This window comes from Chiloscyllium punctatum, chromosome 10 (genome assembly GCF_047496795.1).
Source record: "Chiloscyllium punctatum isolate Juve2018m chromosome 10, sChiPun1.3, whole genome shotgun sequence".
Lineage (NCBI taxonomy): Eukaryota > Metazoa > Chordata > Chondrichthyes > Orectolobiformes > Hemiscylliidae > Chiloscyllium > Chiloscyllium punctatum.
Window position 1 is genome coordinate 50307670 of NC_092748.1, and position 22956 is coordinate 50330625.

A 22956-nucleotide genomic window follows, 5' to 3' on the forward strand; every position below is an offset into this window, starting at 1 on the left:
TAGTGATGGAAAAGGATAGACCAGATCTAAACGTTGAAGTTCTAAATTGGAGAAAGGCCAATTTTGACAGTATTAGGCAAGAACTTTCAAAAGCTGATTGGAGACAGATGTTCGCAGGTAAAGGGATGGCTGGAAAATGGGAAGCCTTCAGAAATGAGATAACAAGAATCCAGAGAAAGTATATTCCTGTCAGGGCGAAAGGGAAGGCTGGTAACTATAGGGAATGCTGGATGACTAAAGAAATTGAGGGTTTGGTTAAGAAAAAGAAGCAAGCATATGTCAGGTACAGACAGGATAGATTGAGTGAATCCTTACAAGAGTATAAAGAAAGTAGGAGTATACTTAAGAGGGAAATCAGGAGGGCAAAACGTAGACATGAGATAGCTTTGGCAAATAGAATTAAGGAGAATCCAAAGGGTTTTTACAAATATATTAAGGACAAAAGGGTAACCAGGAAGAGAATAGGGCTCCTCAAAGATCAGCATGGTGGCCTTTGTGTGGAGCCACAGAAAATGGGGGAGATACTAAATGAATATTTTGCATCAGTATTTACTGTGGAAAAGTTTAGGGAAGATACAGACTGTAGGGAAATAGATGGTGACATCTTGCAAAATGTCCATATTACAGAGGAGGAAGTGCTGGATGTCTTGAAACGGTTAAAGGTGGATAAATCCCCAGGACCTAATCAGGTGTAACCAAGAACTCTGTGGGAAGCTAGACAAGTGATTGCTGGGCCTCTTCCTGAGATATTTGTATCATCGATAGTCACAGGTGAGGTGCTGGAAGACTGGAGGTTGGCAAACGTGGTGCCACTATTTAAGAAGGGTGGTAAGGACAAGCCAGGGAACTATAGACCAGTGAGCCTGACGTCGGTGGTGGACAAGTTATTGGAGGGAATCCTGAGGGACAGGATTTATATGTATTTAGAAAGGCAAGGACTGATTTGGGATAGTCAACGTGGCTTTGTGTGTGGGAAATCATGTCTCACAAACTTGATTGAGTTTTTTGATGAAGTAACAAAGAAGATTGATGAGGGCAGAGCAGTTGATGTGATCTATATGGACTTCAGTATGGCGTTCAATAAGGTTCCCCATGAGAGACTGGTTAGCAAGGTTAGATCTCATGGAATACAGGGAGAACTAGCCATTTGGACACAGAACTGGCTCAAAAGGTAGAAGACAGAGGGTTGTGGTGGAGGGTTGTTTTTCAGACCGGAGGCTTGTGACCAATGGAGTGCCACAAGGATCGGTGCTGGGCACTCTACTTTTTGTCATTTACATAAATGATTTGGATGCGAGGATAAGAGGTACAGTTAGTAAGTTTGCAGATGACACCAAAATTGGAGGTGTAGTGGACAGCGAAGAGGGTTACCTCAGATTACAACAGGATCTTGACCAGATGGGCCAATGGGTTGAGAAGTTGCAAATGGAGTTTAATTCAGATAAATGAGAGGTGCTGCATTTTGAGAAAGCAAATCTTAGCAGGACTTATACACTTCATGGTAAGACCCTAGGGAGTGTTGCTGAACAAAGAGACCTTGGAGTGCAGGTTCATAACTCCTTGAAAGTGGAGTTGCAGGTAAATAGGATAGTGAAGAAGGCGTTTGGTATGCTTTCCTTTATTGGTCAGAGTATTGAGTACAGGAGTTGGGAGGTCATGTTGCGACTGTACAGGACATTGGTTAGGCTACTATTGGAATATTGCGTGCACATCTGGTCTCCTTCCTATTGGAAAGATGCTGTGAAACTTGAAAGGGTTCAGAAAAGATTTACAAGGATGTTGCCAGGGTTGGAGGATTTGACCTATAGGAAGAGGCTGAACAGGCTGGGGCTGTTTTCCCTGGAGCGTCGGAGACTGAGGGGTGACCTTATAGAGGTTTACAAAATGATGAGGGGCATGGATAGGATAAATAGACAAAGTCTTTTCCCTGTGGTCGAGGAGTCCAGAACTAGAGGGCATAGGTTTAGGGTGAGAGGGCAAAGTTATAAAAGAGACCTAAGGGGCAACCTTTCCACATAGAGGATGATACGTGTATGGAATGAGCTGCCAGCGGATGTGGTGGAGGCTGGTACAACTGGAACATTTAAGAGGCATTTGGATGGGTTTATGAATAGGAAGGGTTTGGAGGGATATGAGCTGGGTGCTGGCAGGTGGGACTAGATTGGGTTGGGATATCTGGTCGGCATGGACCGGTTGGACCAAAGGGTCTGTTTCCGTGCTGTACATCTCTATGACTCGACGCAAATGTTTTACACAGAGGGTGGTTCGAGTGTGGAATGAAATTCCTGAGGAAGTGGTGGATGCAGGCACAATTACAACATTTAAAAGATATTTGGATGGATACATAACTAGGAAGGATTTGGAGTATTATGGACCAGGAGCAGGCAGTTAAAACTAGTTTGATTTGGGATTGTGTTTGGCATGGACTGGTTGGATTGAAGGGTCTGTATCCATGCTGTACAACTCTATGTAAGAAAAAAAGCTTCAATAGTAACTTTCAGATGGAATTAGAATAACTTTCATAAGGGAATACTTTGCAGGGTTACAGTAAAAGCAAGGGCACAGGAGTAATTAGGTATATCTTTCTCAGAGCTGTCACAGGCATATTGGGCTGTATAAAATGTTTTTGCACTAGATGTTTGTATTCTCTACGTTGGGGCGCAGTATAAATAACTTTACCATTACAGAAGACAGCCTTCCCCACAGAAAACATATGCTTTTGTTGTAGTAAGTAATAATTTAACTTCACCTCAGCAGTTCCTTAATACAAAGCATTTCCCAGAATGAAACAACAGTCTAACAAAAGAAGTGGGAAACCAGTGATCTTTTGGTCAGTGGAAGATTTAGACTTAACATAAGTTCATTGGAACTAGACAATAACAGGATCAGAATCAGGTTTCAACTTTTCAATTAGTCTCATTTCTAGCACTTACAATAAACTCTAATGTATTGTCAAATTCCAATCAAAATATAAAAGAATTTCTAAAATGTGACTTCATGTAAACCCAATTTAAAAATTAACATTCTTGATATTACTGACACCAATAACTAACTGAAATGTAAAATGGTACTGCATTTTCAGTGAAATTGACTGATGAGAAACAGAAAGAAAATAGTATATTTTTCCACAGTTTAATATGACCCCCAAAATAAACTAAGATATTTTAACAAAAGTATGATTCTGTCCGTATTGGAAACACTGAAAAAAATCATTTTTGTGATTGCATATAATTCATCAAACCCGATAACAAGAAGGCAAGATGCTCTGAATATTCCACAGCTTTACAATTTCTGTGCTCCATCATGAATTAAGATTCTGAAAGGGAATGTTGTGTGTAAATTATCACAAGCTACCTTTAATTCAGCTACTTACTAAGAAATCTCACAATCAAATACTGAAACAACGATTTAAACTTTATTGCATTCACAACCAAAATAAAATCCTCAAGTAAGCAAGTTAAGCCCCACAATCCAACTTGGCTAATACCTAATTAATGGTGGAATTTAGCTACAATTCCAACCGTCCGTCTGTCTCTGAATGATTCCAGGGGTTGATTCTTGTGCAGTGTTGTTCTTCGAAGGTCTGCTGCTGGTAAGTTCTGAAATTGAATTTTTATACAACCTTCTATTCTTTATGTTTATGGTGTGACATTAGTATCGTTTAGATTCTTTCATCCACAATATTGCAAGTCTGCAGCTTGCCTTCTTATCAGGACTAGTTCCTCTGTTCCTTGTTACATTCAGTATTAGCTGTCTGAAAACTCAGTTTTTCTGCAATTAACTCATTAAATTCTTTTGCAGGGCAATCACTTGTCCTTGTGGCATTGGGCAGCCAGTTATCAAGCAGGTGTTAAAATAGTTTTGTTTATGTAGCTTCGACTCCTCCTTCCAGGCACGGGCTAATTGCTTTCAAATTCCTGTACAACCGTTTGTCATAGAGCCATACAGCATGGAAACAGACTCTTCAGTCTAACTTGTCAATGCTGACCAGATATTCCAAATTAATCTAGTCCCATTTGCCAGCCATTTGGCACATATCCATCAAAACCATTCCTATTCATATATCCCATCCAGGTGTCTTTTAAATGTGGAATTTACACCAGTCTCCACCACTTCCTCTGGCAGCTCATTCCATACATGTACCTCCCTCTGCATGAAAAAGTTGTTCTTTCTTATCTTACCTTAAACCTATGTATGCTCTCTAGTTTTGGACTCCCCCACCCCAGGGAAAAGTCCTTGTCTATTCATTCTAGCCATGTCCCTCATGATTATATAAATCTGTATAAGGTCACCCCTCAAACTCCGACACTCCAGGGAAAAGAGCCTCAGCCTGTTCAGCCTCTCTTTACAGCTCAAACTTTCTAAATCTGGCAAAATCCTTGTAAATCTTTTCTGAACCCTTTCAAGTTTCACAACATCCTTCAGAAAGGAAGGAGACCAGAATTACATGCAGTAATCCAAAATGGTCTAACCAGTGTCCTGTACAACCGCAACAGGACCTCCCTACTCCTAACTCAATGCATTGACCAATAAAGGCAAGCATACCAAACACCTTCTTCACTAACTTGTCTACTTACAACTCTACTTTCATGGAACAATGAACCTGTATTCCAAGATCTCTTTGTTCAGCTACACTCCCCAGGACCTTCCCATTAAATGAATAATCTCCTGCCCTGATTTGTTTTATCAAAATATAGCATCTCAGATTTATCTAAACTCCATTCTCCACTCCTCAGCCCATTGGACAATCTGGCCAAGGTCCCATTGTACTCAGAGGTACCCTTCTTCGTTGTCCACCACACCACCTATTTTGGTGTCATCTGCAAACATACTAACCATACCTCCTACATTCACATCCAAATCACTTATATAAATGACAAAAAGCAGTGGACCCAGCATCAAACCTTGTGAAACATCACTGGTCACAGGCCTCCAGTCTGAAAAGCAACCCTTCACCACCATCCTCTGTCTTCTACCTTCAAGCCAGTTCCATATCAAAATGGCTAGTTCTCCCTGTATTCCATCTAACCATGCCAACTAGTCCTTGTCCCTTTGCAGTTTATTCCAGATATAGTTAATGCTGCTTCTTTAATCCTTGAAGTTATTGAAGTTCTGAGGTTTATGGTATCACAGGAGTTTTAATGCTCATCTTTACCACTTCAACTAACCAATGTGATTTCCCGAAGATGTGTGAACAGTGCTCCTTAGTGATCACTTAAGAGTTCCATGATCTGTAGGAAAATGATCAATTCACGTCCAAGTGCAAGGCAAAGAATTGCAGTTCATTAAGAACATCATTAAACTTTATCTAAGTTGATGTTGATTGCCAATTCAATATTTAAACTGGCAATAGTGTTCCTTTGCAATACTTGATAATATCTTGATTCAATGTTTTGAAGAAGTGACAAAGATTAAACAAGGCAGAGAGGTAGACATTGTCAATATGGACTTCAGCAAGATGCTCGACAGGGTTCTACATGGTAGACTGGTTAGCAAGGTTGGATCGTATGGAATATATTCCCACTTCCCTTTTATGTGAACCAACATTTCACTTAAATGCATCTATACTATTCAGATCAACCAATCCCCTTCGTAGTGAGTCTTGCATTTTCTATTGGAATTAGAGTCATAGAGAGGTACAGCATGGAAACAGACCCTTCGGTCCAACCCGTCTTATGCCGACTAGATGATATCCCAATCCAATCAAGTCCCACCTGCCAGCACCCGGCCCATATCCCTCCAAACCCTTCCTATTCATATATCCATCCAAATGCCTCTTAAATGTTACAATCGTACCAGCCTCCACCACTTCCCCTGGCAGCTTATTCCATACGCGTATCCTATCTGTGTGAAAAAGTTGCCCCTTAGGTCTCTTTTATATCTTTCCCCTCTCACCCTAAAACTATGCCCTCTAGTTCTGGACTCCCCCACCCCCAGGGAAAATACTTTGTCTATTTTTCCTATCCATGCCCCTCATCATTTTGTAAACCTCTATAAGGTCACCCCTCAGCCTCCGATGCTCCAGGGAAAACAGCCCCAGCCTGTTCAGCCTCTCCCTATAGCTCAAATCCTCCAACCCTGGCAACATCCTTGTAAATCTTTTCTGAACCCTTTCAAGTTTCACAGCATCTTTCTGACAGGAAGGAGACCAGAATTGCACGCAATATTCCAACAGTGGCCTAACCAATGTCTTGTAGAGCCGCAACATGACCTCCCAACCCCTGTACTCAATACTCCGACCAATAAAAGAAAGCATACCAAACACCTTCTTCACTGTCCTAACTACCTGCGAATCAACTTTCAAGGATTATGAACCTGTACTCCAAGGTCTCTTTGTTCAACAACACTCCTGACCATTAAGTCTATAAGTCCTGCTAAGATTTACTTTTTCAAAATGCAGCACCTCGCATTTATCTGAATTAAACTCCATTTGCCACTTCTCAGCCCATTGGCCCATCTGATCAAGATCCTGTTGTAATTTGATGTAACCTTCTTCGCTGTCTACTACACCTCCAATTTTGGTGTCATCTGCAAACTTACCAACGGTATCTCCTACGCTCACATCCAAATAATTTATGTAATTGACAAAAAAGTAGAGGACCCAGCACGAATCCTTGTGGCATTCCACTGGTCACAGGCCTCCAGTCTGAAAAACAACCCTCCTCCAACACAACCCTTTGTCTTCTACCTTTGAGCCAGTTCTGTATCCAAATGGCTTGTTCTCCCTGTATTCCATGAGATCTAACCTTGCTAATCAGTCTCCCATGGGGAACCTTGTTGAAGGCCTGACTGAAGTCCATATAGATCACATCTATCGCTCCACCCTCATCAATCCTCTGTTACTTCTTCAAAAAACTCAATCAAGTTTGTGAGACATGATTTCCAATGCACAAAGCCATGTTGACTATCCCTAATCAGTCCTTGCCTTTCCAAATACATGTACATCCTGTCCCTCAGGATTCCCTCCAACAACTTGTCCACCACCGACGTCAGGCTCACTGGTCTATAGTTCCCTGGCTTGTCCTTACCACCCTTCTTAAACAGTGGAATCATGTTAGCCAACCTCCAGTCTTCCAGCACCTCACCTGTGACTATCGATGATACAAATATCTCAGCAAGAGGCCCAGCAATCACTTCTCTAGCTTCCCACAGAGTTCTAGGGTACATCTGATCAGGTCCTGGGGATTTATTCACCTTTATGCATTTCAAGATATCCAGCACTTCCTCCTCTGTAATATGGACATTTTGCAAGGTGTCACCATCTATTTTGTTACTTTCTATATCTTCCATATCCTTTTTCACAATAAATACTGATGCAAAATACTTATTTAGTATCTTCCCCATTTTCTGCAGCTCCACATAAAGGCCGCCTTGTTGATCTTTGAGGGGCCCTATTCTCTCCCTAGTTATCCTTTTGTCCTTAATGTATTTGGATTCTCCTTAATTCTATTTGCCAAAGCTATCTCATGTCCCCTTTTTGCCTTCCTGATTTCCCTCTTAAGTGTACTCCTACTGCCTTTATACTATCCTCACGATTCACTCGATCTATCCTGTGTATACCTTATATATGCTTCCTTATTTTTCTTAACCAAACCCTCAATTTCTTCAGTCATCCAGCACTCCCTATACCTACCAGCCTTCCCTTTCACCCTGACAGGAATATACTTTCTCTGGATTCTCATTATCTTATTTCTGAAGGCTTCCCGTTTTCCAGCCGTACCTTTACCTGTGAAAATCTGCCTCCAATCAGCTTTCGAAAGTTCTTGCCTACTACCGTCAAAATTGGCCTTTCTCCAATTTAGATATTCAACTTTTAGATCTGGTCTATCCTTTTCCATCACTATTTTCAATCTAATAGAATTATAGTCGCAAGCCCCAAGAGTAGGTCAAGTTTTGCACCTTCTCTAGTAGGTACATACTGAATCAGATAATTGTCTTGTACGCACTTAAGAAATTCCTCTCCATCTAAACCTTTAACACTGTGGCAGTCCCAGTCTATGTTTGGAAAGTAAAAATCCCTACCATAACCAACCTATTATTCTTACAGATAGCTGAGATCTCCTTACAAATTTGTTTCTCAATTTCCCTCTGACTATTAGGGGGTCTATAATACATTCCCAATAAGGTTATCATCCCTTTCTTATTTCTCAGTTCCACCCAAATAACTTCCCTGGATGTATTTCCGGGAATATCCTCCCTCAGTAGAGCTGTGATGCTATCCCTTATCAAAAACACCACGCCCCCTCCTCTCCTGCCTCCCTTTCTATCCTTCCTGTAGCATTTGTATCCTGGAACATTAAGCTACCAATCCTGTCCATCCCTGAGCCATGTTTCCGTAATTGCTATGATATCCCAGTCCCATGTTCCTAACCATGCCCTGAGTTCATCTGCCTTCCTTGTTAGGCCCCTTGCATTGAAATAAATGCAGTTTAATTTATTAGTCCTACCTTGTCCCTGCCTGCCCTGACTGTTTGACTCGCTTCTGTTCTCAACTGTACCAGTCTCAGGTTGATCTCTTTCCTCACTATTTCCCTGGGTCCCACCTCCCCCCACCTTACTATTTAAATCCTCCCGAGCAGCTCTAGCAAATTTCTCCGCTAGTATATTAGTCCCCTTCCAATTTAGGTGCAATCTGTCCTTCTTGTATAGGTCACTTCTACCCCAAAAGAGATTCCAATGGTCAAAAAAATGTGAATCCTTCTCCATACACCAGCTCCTCAGCCACACATTCATCTGCTCTGTCCTCCTATTCCTGCCCTCGCTAGCTCATAGCACCGTGAATAATCTAGATATTACTACTCTTGAGGACGTCCTTTTTAAATTCCTGCATAACTCCCTGTAATCTCCCTTCAGAATCTCAACCTTTTCCCTTCCTAGGTCATTGGTTCCAACGTGGACAATGACCTCTTGCTGGCCCCTTTCCCCCTTGAGAACATTCTGCACCCTCGATCTTGGCACCAGGGAAGCAACATACCATTCGAATTTTTCACTTCTTGCCACAGAAATGTCTGTCTGTACCTCTGACTAGAGAGTCCTCTAACACAATTGATCTCTTGGAACCTGATGTACCCCTCGTTGCATTACAGCCAGTCTCAAACTTGGCTGTTCGTGCTATGTCCCCTGAGAATCCATCACACCCTACACTTTCTAAAACAGCATACTTGTTTGAAATGGGTATAGCCACAGAAGGCTCCTGCACTAGCTGCCTGCCTCTCTTACCTTTCCTGGAGTTAACCCATCTATGTGACTGTATCTCAGACTTTCCCCCCTTCCTATAACTACCATCTGTCACATACTGTTGCTGTTGCAATTTCCGCATTTATTCTAAACGTCTCTCCAACCGATCCATTTGATCTGATAAGATTCGCAACCAACAGAGTTTATTGCAGATATAATCTGCAGTAACCCTTAAAACTCCCACATCTGACAAGAAGTGCATATCACTCTGCTAAAGGCCATTTTTGCTCCTTCACAATCTACAGACCCAGAAAATAACACCGTCTTAGTCCTCTACAAAACACTGCCCCAGGTTAAATTAATAGTTATGGCTTATATTTTAAGTTGAATCAGGAGACCTATCTCAAAAAACATATAATCAAGAAAGAACCCACTCTCCTCACTACTTTCTGTAGGTTACACTTAAAAACAATGCACTTATCTGCTTCTGTGCTGTGAACTTCGCCCAAACAGTTCCTCCAAGATCAGTTGTGAATTTCACTGTTTGTTAATTTTCCCAGACGCACTCCAATGTCCAGCGATACATGAATTCAAAGCAGCAAAGGCAGTAACTGTGCAGGTTCACTGCTGTGTCAGTTTCTTTCTCTCTCTCTCCTGCACTGACCTCACCATGTGCTTCCTTTGTCTGTGCTTCTCCCTTTTAAAATTGCTGTTGTTTTGACTTTTTTTCCCCAAAGTTCCAAAACAATGCAACAGCATATAAAACAGTAATTGCTGCTCCTGGAATTCGAGGAAATCACCTCCAACACCTAAAATACCTCAATAAAGGAGCAGCTGTTACAGCCAAATATTTTTTCCCGTCCTCCATCTTAGATGACCCAGAATCCTCATGTTCTTTGTGATTATCTGTTGATATCCATTTATACTCTTCGCTACATTCGGCCTTTTGCACAAGAGGGAATATTCTCTCCATATCCAGTCTTAATAAAACCTTTTAAATCTTGAAGACCTCTCCTATCAGATCTCTATTCAGTAAAAAGATCAAGTCGATCAGTCCTTTCCTGATATGTACACTCATGCATTAATCATTCCTGTAAATTTGTAAAATCTGGAGAACTTCTATATCCTCTCTCATATGTGATGATCGGAACTACACAATACTGTCAAGTATGGTTTAACCAAGGTTTGATATAGGTTTTGCATTTCCACACTTTTTGAAATCAAAGCAAGTTGATTGTTATGTCTGTTTTGTGGCTTTGCTAACCTGTGGTGCAAGCTTGTGATTGATATCAATGTACTCTAAGATTCTCTTGTTTCTTTATCCCAACTAGCCTTACACTTTCCAAAAAGGTAACTATATTCTCCTTATCAGAATGGACTAGCTCACTTCAATATTTTGAAGTTTATTTGCAAAATATTGCTTTATTATTGTCTTCCTAAAATGTGTTGCTGTCCGTTTCAGTATTCACAATGTGCTCCAATTATTTGGCATCCATAAACATAAACATTGTAGGCTGATTTTTTTTTAAGCTCTGACGCAGGTTGAAATGTGGTTGGGAATCTTGTAAAACTTGGAGGCTAGTCCTGGCACCTACTTGCTCACTCCTCTCTACCGTAGGGGAAGCATCAGCAAACTCACCCTTCCATGGTCCCAACTGATACCAAGGACCAATTCCCGCATAACTGCATTTTGTCCCATGGTGAATGGAGGCCAATGCCAAATGTGAAGCCAGGAAACCTATACTGCTAAGGCTGGTGGGCACGCAATGTCAAATGATCTCTTTTGCAGGATGCTTTTGGAGTTCCCACCAAAGTTTACTCCTATCTCCCATTTCCCCCTTCACCCCTGTCCCCTCACACCCCACTTCCTGTGTTCTGCCAGCCTGGCCCTAGCAGTAACCACCAAACATTTAACCTGGTGTCCTTGATCACCTTTAGGATGTGATGGTGAACCAAGCATTGTTCACCAATCCTGATAGCACTGCTTGGAACAGAGAGCTGCCAGCCACTTGGTTGTCTAGTAGCTCTCCATGATAGTACTGTCTTCACAAATGGGGGTGGAAATCCTACCATGAGCTAATTAACTTTAAATGAAGCATCTAATGACTGTGGAACAAGCTGCCAAAGTTCACCACAACATTTACATTGGGATGGGAATTGCAGAAACCCCAGCAGTGTGTAAAATTCTACTGTGTGCTTTTGGTTTTAAAGTCTGAATCATCAACATAAATTGTGAACAGCAGTAGCCACAGTACTGATGCTAGAGGACCAACTCTTCCCACCTTCTGCCACTTTGAACTCCTACCCTTTATTTCCATTTTTTGCCTTTCTGTCTTAAAGCCAGCTGGAAATCTATTCAGTTACTGTATCTGTTTGATATTATTCATGATCATATTCATTATTGGGCATCTTAAGCCTTTTGAAAATTTACATAAACTACATTATCTCTGTCAACTATATCTGTCTTATATATGTATAAAAATTCAATGACATTGGACAAGTAAAGAGTTACCCTTTTAAAATCCACGTTGACTGTTCACTATTGCAGATGATCTTGAGTTTTCTTGTGTTGAATCTCAGGATTTGGCAATAATCATATTTCCCCCATTTCACGTTCACTGAACCGTTCTAAAAAAATCTGGAAGATACTCATCATTATATGTTTTCAAGCACCAAAAGCACTTGTACCAGCTCCTCCCTGCGCTAAAATGAAGTTGAATATTTAAAGTTAAGTTAAAATTGAACAATTTTACTCTGGGAACATTGGTAAGTGCTTGCTAAACCTCCATATACAACCTAAACTATTAATAGATGGTTCCTGGCATGTAGCAAATAATGCACAAACATGTTTGTATTGACAGAAGGATAAATCTGAATAGAGCCATAAAATTTACCAATGCAGAGGGCAATGTCAATTTGCATGTGTGCTATTTAATAAAATGTACAGAGGATAACAGTGTGGAAAAAAAAAGTTTCATGGCATGGAAACAGACCCTTTGGTGCAACTCATCCATGCTCACAAGATATCCTAAACTGATCTAAGCCCAATTTGCCAGCATTTGGCCTATATCCCTTTAAACCCTTCTATTCGTGTACCCAGATGCCTTCTAAATGTCATGATTGTATCCGCCTCCACCATTTCCTCTGGCAGCTTGTTCCGTACATGCATCACCAATGCTTGAAAAAGTTTCTCCTTAAGACCCTTTCAAATAAAACATAAAACAGGCATATCAATTAATTTGCTTTGATTTCAAAAGATATGGAAATGCAAAACCTACATCAAACCTTGGTTAAACCACACTTGAAAATGTTTTGTGTAGTTCCGATCATCATGTAAGAGAGAGGATATAGAGGTCAATGCATGGGTAAACATACCAGCAAAGGATTGACAGACTGGATCTTAGTTCTACTGAAGAGGTCTGATAGGAAGAAGTCTTCAAGATTTTAAAAGGTTTTGCTAGTATTGGAGACAGACAGAATATTTTCTCTTGTGCGAAAGGTCTTCAGGTGGGGAAGAGTATAACTGGATGCCAACAGATAGTCACAAAGAATTCCAATAGAGAATAAACAAACAGTGGTGAGAACTCAGAACACGCTACCATGAATATGTTGATGAATAGTATTTAAGTGAAACCTTGGTAAGCATTTATGAGTGATAGAAATAGATGGTTACAATAATAAGTTTAGATCAGTACAGAGGGTAGGAGACTCAAGTGCAGAGACAATGGCATGGGCTGAACGAGCTGAGTGGCCAGTTTCCGTGCCAACGGAACTATTAATTATCAGCGGTAAGATGATGATCTTCTGCTTAAAAGTATAAAGTATTTCAGTATTCAGCCAGGGACAGTGATGCTCTCTTCTTTGCAGTCACTATCAATTCTACTCATCAAACTAGTAAACAAATAAAACAGAAAAGGGCTATAAAAAGAGTGAGTTCAGCAGTATAAATACACATTCATCTCTTTTGCTACTTTCACTTAGGTTCAAACAAAATACCCTTACACCTTTCCTATAATGACCTCTGTTCAAGGAATTTATCAACAACTACTTGACAAAGTTACGTTCCCTGTTGTAATTTTTGTCATAAAAAGAAGTGATGATTTTCATGGGCCCCTCATTGTGTGAACCTGTTTCTGTGTAATTATTGTGTACAGTTTATAACTATTTTTCTGATCAAAGCAGTGCATATTCAACTGCTAAAATTTCCACTTTATATCTATTCCCAATTATTAATAGATTGTAAGTAATACAACTAAGAATGATTACAAAAGAATTAAACTTCTGTTAGGTTGACATGGATATTACATAGCAGCAAACTAATTTTATTAAATGAACAAGCGAATTTCCAGAATGATAACAAATAACGCTCTTCAACACTCAGTGTCATGAAATGGTATTACCACTATTCATTCAACTCCAAAGATTTACTTTTAATGTTGTGCACTTTAGAATTAGCCAGTTTATTCAACTTACAGCAATGTATTTCAATTAAACTCTACAGCAAAGACAAACTTTCAGATCACTTATAGAATGACTAAACAAAGATGTACACTGCTTTGTTAAATTCATTAATGGGATGGGAGCAATGCTGGTAAGGATGGGTTTTATTGAGAATTCCAAGGTACTCTTAAGAAAGCAGTGAGCTGTCATCTTGAACTGCTGCAGTTTATATACATTCACAGTGTATATACACAACATTGTATTGTTAGGGAAACAGCTCCATAAAGAGGCTTGATTGGTTAGATGCTGAGAATTTGTTTGTCAGGAAATCTAAAATATGGGCGCACAGTCTTAATATAAAGGGCTGATCACTGAGTACAGAGAATAGAGGAAGTAACAACCGTCACAAGTCTGTAAATCTCTGGAATTATCTGTCCCATAGGGTCCATCATTAAATACATTCAAGGTTGAGATACAAAGATTTTTGGTCTCTCGGGGAATAAAGGAATATGCAGAGTGCGCAGAAAAGACAACATGAAGCCCAAAAATCAGCCAGGATCGTATCAAACGGCAGTGTTGATTCAGCGGGCCACATAGCCTGCTTTTATTCTTATTTCTTGCATTCTGGCCCAGCTGGCTGTTGGGTCCTGAGTGGGATTGAATTTCTTGAACGTTTCAGAACAGCATTCATTCAGGCAAACGGCAAGTTTTCAGAAACCAACGTGTGTGTGTGTGTGTGTGTGTGTGTGTGAGAGAGAGTGAGAGTAAGCTACATTTTGTACTCTAATGTCTTCAGAATACAACTCAAACTTCTGAAATCATAGGTTTGTGTTATTATAGCCATTGCTGATACTTAAAATCACTTAAAGTACCCCTCTGGTTCAATACCTAAAGCATTGGAATTTAATTACAATAGAGAATGATTGTATGTACTCTGCATTCTCACTTAATATTTTCCATTGTTAATCAAGATTCCAATAAACTTTCTTCAAGTCTCCAATACCCAAGTTGAATAATATAATTTAGGTAGGAGGACATTATGTAAATTGAACAATAGAAAAATATAGGGAATTCTAAACAGATATATTTTGCACTATTTCTTCATCAGATTTCAGCTGAAGTCAATTTATTTACTCCTTCCAATTGTATTGAGCCTGCCCTTCTAAATCACAGCTCATTTCTTGCAAAGAGCTGCAGATCAAAGACCTACCGACATACATCATCTTCAAATTCAAATTGTAGAGTTTACATCCTCTGTTCAATTACAAGGAACTTGAGGTATATTAACAAAAACACATGGTGCATGCCTGGTGAACAGTTGGAAAATTCAGTAACAAACCTAAATCAAAAATATCTTCAGATAACATTATTTGGTTGTCGCTGAGATTGTAGACTCAATTGTTTATAGGGACATTCTAAAGTACTGATGTATATGTGTATTGTTTAATATTCATGATTTCTCAATAAACTGCACTAAAAGGACATCTTGCCATTTGACATCTCAAATGAATACATTGAAGTTCCTGCACCAATATTGAAGATACTATATGGATTAAAGTTGCCTCAATAAATTAGGCTCACCTATTCCAATCTAAACAAACAGTTAATTGTGCACTCAGTTTGAATAACTATTCTGATACTAATAATTAACTTTTAAAATGCAATGTCCCATTTATTCAGCTTTTAATTTTAATGAACAGTTTGAAATGTTTGTCCCTTAATCTCTGAATCAAATCTTCCTTTGTCTAAAGTTAAAAATCACACAACACCAGGTCATAGTCCAACAGGTTTAATTGGAAGCACACTAGCTTTCGGAGAGTCGCTCCTTCATCAGGTTGCCCAGTCCAACAGTGGCATCTCCAAATCATGACTTCCTTTGTCTCTTTTTGTTTACTACACTTGATGCAATTTAATTCACCATTCCAACTCTCACTTCCCGCACATACTCTGTGTGTTAATGACTCTCAGTTTGATTGGTTAAAGAAACTCATAGTTTTATCCTCTCTTCACACAGGTCTCAGATTTCCCACTGAGGGTGCAACTCTGTTTGGATACCCCTGTGACGCCATTTGCCATTTAAAACTCCAAAACAAGTCTATGAGTGAGTGAAACCAAACACACATTTAACGCACAATAAAATCAGGACCGCTGTGAATAGAATTTGCAAACACCTGATATGTTGAACCAACATTTTATATTTATGCCTGTCATTGGTGACACACAATAAATGTTATTAACTTATCTGAACAATACATCAGTACTTGTCCATACTGGCAGTTTCTTCTACTGATTATGTTTTCAATATTTATTCTTCAAAAATGAAAGATTTGAGAGAATACTTCAGTCCTTTTCTAAAAAAGTCTTTTGATGAGGCACACAATTCAATATTTATCTTACTATTGTGGAACTATGAATTTTATCTGAAGAATGAAATAAGGACAAGGTCTATGAACAACATAGTAAAAACATTAATTGCAACCAATCACGAAATAAAAATAACTTTAAAAACCAGTGCTGTTCAATGATATTTACATTGCAAAATAACCAATTGCACAACACTTGGGCATATTCAATGATGTGTATCTGAAATGAGAATTTCAAGTAATCATGAATCAAGGGAACATCATTCACTCTTTAGTTCAAAGGCTTACCAAGAGCTGCATGTCCCAAGGAAGTTACATGCAATGATATTACGTCATTGATGATAAATTGATGTTCTATTGTCAGGAACCAACAAACATCTTAAGAGGGAGAAATCTTCACCAGACAGTTAAAGTACAGCCGTGATTTCAGTTTAATTGTTACATGTAGGTTTTCAAACCTGTCTAGAAATTGGATCACATTTTTAAAAAGATAGTTCTATGCAATTTCACCAGCAGTGATCTTCTTTAATCTTTTGCTCTGGATGACAGAATTTCTCAATCAAACAGCATGGTCCAAAGTCTGGCTGCTGGTAAAGTCAGTCTTGGTTGAATGATGGAAAGCACAACAGAAATTATCTATTTGATTTTGTCATTCCTGGAAGATTGGAATTTCAAGTTTACATGCTTTCTCCATTGTACTATATTTTTACCAATGTTGAAACAAAAAGGCAGCTTATCTTACACAAGTAAAGTAAAAGAAGCTTTTGAACCTCACACTTACATCACCAAAGCAGTATTTTATCACAGTTACAATAAGATATAGTTTTATGCCATTATCAAGATTCAGACACACTGCAAGCATGGGCTTGATCTTCTGAATCAGCATAAATGAGGCCACCTTATTAGTTTTATTTCATGCTAGCAAAAGCATGCACTTTTAATCCTACCTTTTACTTTTGGGAAACACATTAGCGGTGACATTTTAATATGTAGGAAGTTCAACAGCACTGCAAGGAGGCAAAAGTGAGGACTGCAGATGCTGGAAACCAGAGTTTAGATTAGAGTGGTGCTTGAAAAGCACAGTAGGCAGCAGCCGAGGAGCAGGAAAAATCGACGTTTCAGGCAAAAGCCCTTCATCAGGAATAGAGGCAGGGGCCTCTAGGGTGGAGAGATAAATGGGGAGGCGGGGGGGGGGGGGTGCTAGGGAGAAGGTCGCAATAGGTGGATGGGGGTGGGGTTGGAGGTGATAGGTCAGAGGGGAGGGTGGAGTGGATAGGTGGCATGGGAGATTGGCACCTCTTTGCTACCTTCCCCCACCCTCGCTTTTGACCTATCACCTCTGTCCCCACCCCCATCCACCTATTGTACTCTTTGCTACATTCTCCCCAGCTCACCCCTTCCATTTCTCTCTCCACCCTGGAGGCTCCCTGCCTCTATTCCTGATGAAGGGTTTTTGCCCGAAACATCAATTTTTCTGCTCCTCGGATGCTGCCTGACCTGCTGTGCCTCTCCAGCACTACTCTGATCTAAGTACTGCAAGAAGCCAGAATGTATTCAATGCATGCATTTCACATATATTCAGAATGCTGTGACACTTCCATAATTTGTTTCAGAATCCATAGACACACATATACTGCCAAAGATCAGTATATTCAACAAGATATTGGTCTTTAAAATTTATAGACAGTTTGTTCATTTTGTTTTGGCTTAAAAATACATTTAACAGAATTATGATAATGGGACAGCAGCTACTTAGGTTTAATTGTTTTAAGCATACTAAAAACAAAAGCATTTATTCAAACTTAATTACAATGTGAGAGTGGCACATGTTTAGACTGAAGCAAAAAACAAGGACAATACACGAAAGTGAAAACTTCATCTTTGAAAGGAAAATCTTTTCACGAATCATTTACATTCTATAAATACAGCAAAATTAAAATGGCAGATAAAAGTAATGGCTTATCATGACAATCAACATTGAACTTGCCAAACAGTTAAACAAAGGGCTGCAACAATTTTAATGAATCTAAAGTGTCACAGAAGAGATCGGTTCAAAGCTTAAGATGCATAGCATTGGAGTATGGTGGTGGTCTGAAGGAAAATGACTGGATTCTTCTTGGATTGATAAGACAATGTTAGTGCCCAATGCGTGTATCTTGTTTCAAAGCTCATGACTGATTTAAATATCAAAAATGAAGGAAGATCATTCAGCAAGTGGCATAGCAACTTCAGACAAAAGTACAGGAAACTGCAGGACTTAGATCATGCAGTGGATAGATGCATTATAAATGCAGTTAGTTCAATTATGAAAATATTGCAGTTATGAAATCAAATTCTGGAAAAATATCCAAAACTGTAGAATTTTAAATGGAGGGACCAAAAGATTTGCAGAGACACCAGGCAGAAACCTGAAACACAGACTGTCAATGAAAAACACTATATAACCTGCCACCGTACATTAGTGGGTAACCTCCTTACAACTTATGGTTCACAACAGCATATTTTGAGCCAGCATGAGACACTTTACAGTATACTAAGCAGAATAAACTTGGTTAATGATGAGTTTGAATGTGAAGTACAACCAGATGAGACAGACTGCCTGACAGCATCAAGTTCTACCTCTTGGGCCCTTTGAAAAAGAAGTCTAAAAAAAGTCTCGCTCCTTTAACATTATTTTATCTACGAAAGTCAATCATGGATAAGATTGCATAACATGTGTGTTCCCAAATCATTTGAAGAGTCATGCAAACAATTGTGGGTGTTTACTTCAAAGCTATATTCCTTAGCTAACATCTTCGGCCCTAATTGGTCTCATCTTTTGAGAAGACCAGGATTTATCAGCCATTTTCTTTACTCTAATGGACACCTCTACCTATGTTTATTACCCTTGCCCCAAAGCTGCATTTTAATAATTTATGGTCAATATTATAACTACCTTACATTTCTTTGCACCAGAACCTTTTGCTTCAGACAACAAGCTGTGCATTACTCTCGTGATGCTTGAAAATCAGCCTGATCATTTTGGAAAAAACCTTTTGCCTGCTCCAAGATACAAGGGGAAGGCAGCTCATAGCAGTAATGACACTGGACTGATAATATGCTGATACTTTGGTGAATGGGCTCAATTGCATGTCAGCTAGTAAAATTAGGAATTTAATTTAACAAATCTGCAATTAAAAGTTAGCCTAAGGGCAATCATATAAACATTATCAATTGAACCCATTTTGTTTAATGAGTGTCTTTAAGGAAGGAAGTCTGCCATTTTGATTTGGCTTAGATATGGCTTAACCCACAACCACGTCAATGTGGTTGATTCTTAACTGTCCCCTAAGGCAATGAAGGATGGTCAATAAATGTTGGCGTAGCCAAAGATATCAACATTGCATGAGCAAATAGATAAAAGTATTCAAATATTAACCGTCATCTTCCCAACATACATTTCTTCATGGTGTCCACCACTCATTTCCAGACTTGGATCTCAATTTCACTTTCTGCCAAGTCTGCAGCACTGAGACAATCTAGCCCAACTCAGGTGATGTTCTTTACAATTGCAATCATGATGCACTGAGTTTTGTTTGGTTATAAATGCTTGCAGCATTTGACAATCCCACTTCCTACCACAACTTCTCTTTCTGCCCTTCCACAGTTAGACTAATCTTGACTGTTTGAGGGGCTAACAGTGCAACCAGAGATTTGTCTTCAATCCCCCAAACTGTCATTTCTATATTATCACCAGCATTCATTCTTGGCACATTTCTTTCTTTACATTATCTGTAGGCACATGTTTAGTTATCACACATATGCTGATAATGCTGTTTCTTCTGCAAAAACAGACTGCAGATCCAATAGTAAATGGATGAGCCAATCCTCCTTCCCACTTTATTTGCATTATAACTATAGCCTTGCCCTTGAATCTATCCCCTGTAACTCTCAAAACACACACCAAACCTTGATCTCTGCACCATCCACTTGAAATTGAGCAACTTTACCCCATTTCCAGCTCCAGACCCGATTTCTCCAATATACTACCACCATCCAAAAGGTTCACTCCAATGATCTCTAACATGCACCCAGTTCTACAACCTGCAACTATCCCCAGTCATCTATAGTCTGTATGACATCAATTTGCGATCGCAGTGAAAAAAAAAGAGTATGAAAGGAGACTACCAGCTAGTATAAAGGGAAAGCCAAGTCTTCCATAACTACACAAAAGAGTACTAAGAGGACAAACTGGGTCAATCAAAATTCATTTATTAGTGAGGCAAGTGGTATGGCTGAGGTACTGTTGGAGTACTTGACATCTGTTTCTATGATGGAAAAAAACACTGCCCAAGACTCAGTGAAATAGGAATTAGTGATATACTAGAATGACTAAAAATTGATAGATGTTTTAGAAATCTGCAGTTGAGGTGCATAAACCAACAGGACAAGCTAGAATGCAGGGAACCTTAAGGGAAATAAAAGTTAAAAATTGGAGGTACTGGCCATAATTTACAATGGATATGGAAATGGTGTCAGAGTACTTGGGAATTGGAGTGATGCCAAATAACTGGAGAACTACACATGAAGCATTCTTGTTTTAAAAATGTGCAAGGATAAATCCAGCAACTAAGACCAGTCAGTTTAATCTCATCTGTAGAAATCTTGGTGATGGTAAACTGATACAAAATTAGCAGTGCCTTGGACAAGTGTGGATTAATAAACGAAAGCCAAAAGAAGTTTAGCAGTTAAGTGTTAGTCATCATTAACAGGTGCATTCCCCAGAGTTCATTTGCCACTTGGCACGCTGCACATGAAAATGTTGTCTCTCTTTACTTTGTTATTTCCCAGATAATTGTCCTCAAGCACAAAGCACAAAATATCCTTTTCAGCAATTTTCAAACTTGCAAGTATTGAAAACTCTGCAGATATTGATAGATTCAAAAGATGATATACTGGTGGGCTAGGTGTCACATGGCAGCTGAAATTTAATGCAGAGCTGTGTAGTGTTACACTTTGTAGAAAAAATGAGAGACAATGTAAAACTTGAGACAATTCTCAAAGGGTAGCAGAACAGAACAAAAAATGGATTTGCGGATGCTGGAAATCAGAAACAAAAACAGGAATTGTGAGAAAACTCAGGTGTGCAGCATCTGTGGAGAGAAAGCAAAGTTAATGATACAGGTAAAGTGACCCTTCTTCAGAACGCAATGGAGTAGAATCGAAAAACCTGGATCGCATGCGCATGACACATTGAATAAGGGGTAAGTTAAGAATGCAGTTAGTAAAACATTATAAGAATATATATTGCTCATAAAAGCAAAGACAGTATGATAAACTTGTGTTGAAAGCATTGGTTGGGCCTTAAATTGAAGAATTCCATCTAAACCCAAAGAACCACACTTCAGGAATGACATGAAGGCTTTACAGACAATTCAGAAGGAATTACAATATGAATTCATGGGATGAGGGATTCTGTTATGCAGACAATTCCGGAGAAACTGGACTTATTCCCTTTGGAGAAGGCTGTGAAAGTGATTTGGTAGAGGAATTCAAAATCATTCGAGGCTTTTATATGCCAATTCAAGATTTTCAGTCATACATTCCTTCATGGCTTTATCCCTTTTTACGATTTGAACATTCTCCACCCCAAGGTTTCGATAACTATTTAGTGGCCCTCCAGCTTTGTCTGTTTATACAATTTAGTTCTTCTTTGCTCCAATCGCCAAATTCTCTGCAACAACTCCCCAAATCCCACCATCTTGCTTCTCTTCCTGTAAGCTTCAAAAGCCTCCCAAAATACATTTCATGGCCTATAAATATGTGTATCTTGCCACCTTCATGGAAATGCTTAAGACATAATAAAAATAACTTGCTGAAAGCACTTTTATTTTTTACCTGTTGTCTTCTTTCTCAGCAAATGATTACTTTCCTTCAGGCCATCCACCTCATTTCTAGGATAGATTTAATGTTTTTGGAATAACCATGTATCATGAAGGATTAACTCCACTGTTAATTCTTAATAAACAATTAACTATGTTCTATGTCTGATTATAACCACAATATCTACAAAACAAAATTTCAAAGCACTCCCCGTCCACACCCCCCCATACAGAATTATTGTTTAATGGTGTAAACCACATTAAATGTTAAAATTGACTTTTTTTAAAAAAAAAATCATCCCCAGTACTTATATCTCATTTATTTATAAATGCCCAGTTTAGATTTAGTGTCAGATCGGTTGTTGTGGTTCAGTGTTTTTTTTTAGTTTCGTAATAGTGCCTCTTTCTCTCATTTAAAAAACAGGAATTTGATAAGATCAGAGAGGATGGGAAAACTTCCTATAGGCATTTGTCAAATGAAACAGTTGATGGAGTTTGTGTACAAATTTCAGGAGCATGTAAATTTCTGTGTCATTATACATGTTCTGAATTTTATTGACTGCCTTGAGTAAGGAGTTGACAATGGAAGCCTTCAACAGTCCAAAAATAAAAAAAAGTTTTAATAATTTTACCTGGTTTGAAAGCAAAGCGGATCATTTCGATGTGCTGGGTCATTGCCAAATGGTAACTTTTTATCTCATTAGTTCAATAATTGCGAATGCTTTACATTTAGTTATGGGAATGGTTTAACAAAGTAGTATACCTAACCAAATCGACTGATTATTTCAGCCAAAGGTAACTGTTTCTCTATGGAGGCACTTTTTGTGTGAATTCCCTTGGGTATTGTGACCACAGATTCAGGGACAGAGATTTGATGGTCATCCACTCAGTTTTACTACATAGGTTCTTCTGCTATTTACACTGAATTATGCTGTTTGAGTTGAGTTGGAGCAAAGGTTACAAAATCAGACGAGGTGGATAAGCACATTGTGCGAAATCCAAATAACCTTTTCTGAAGTGCTTCATACATTCACAGAAGCAGCTTGATGTAAGCTTAAAGAACTGTACTTTATCTTTCAATTAAGTACTTTACAGTCTGCTGGATTCAGTATTGA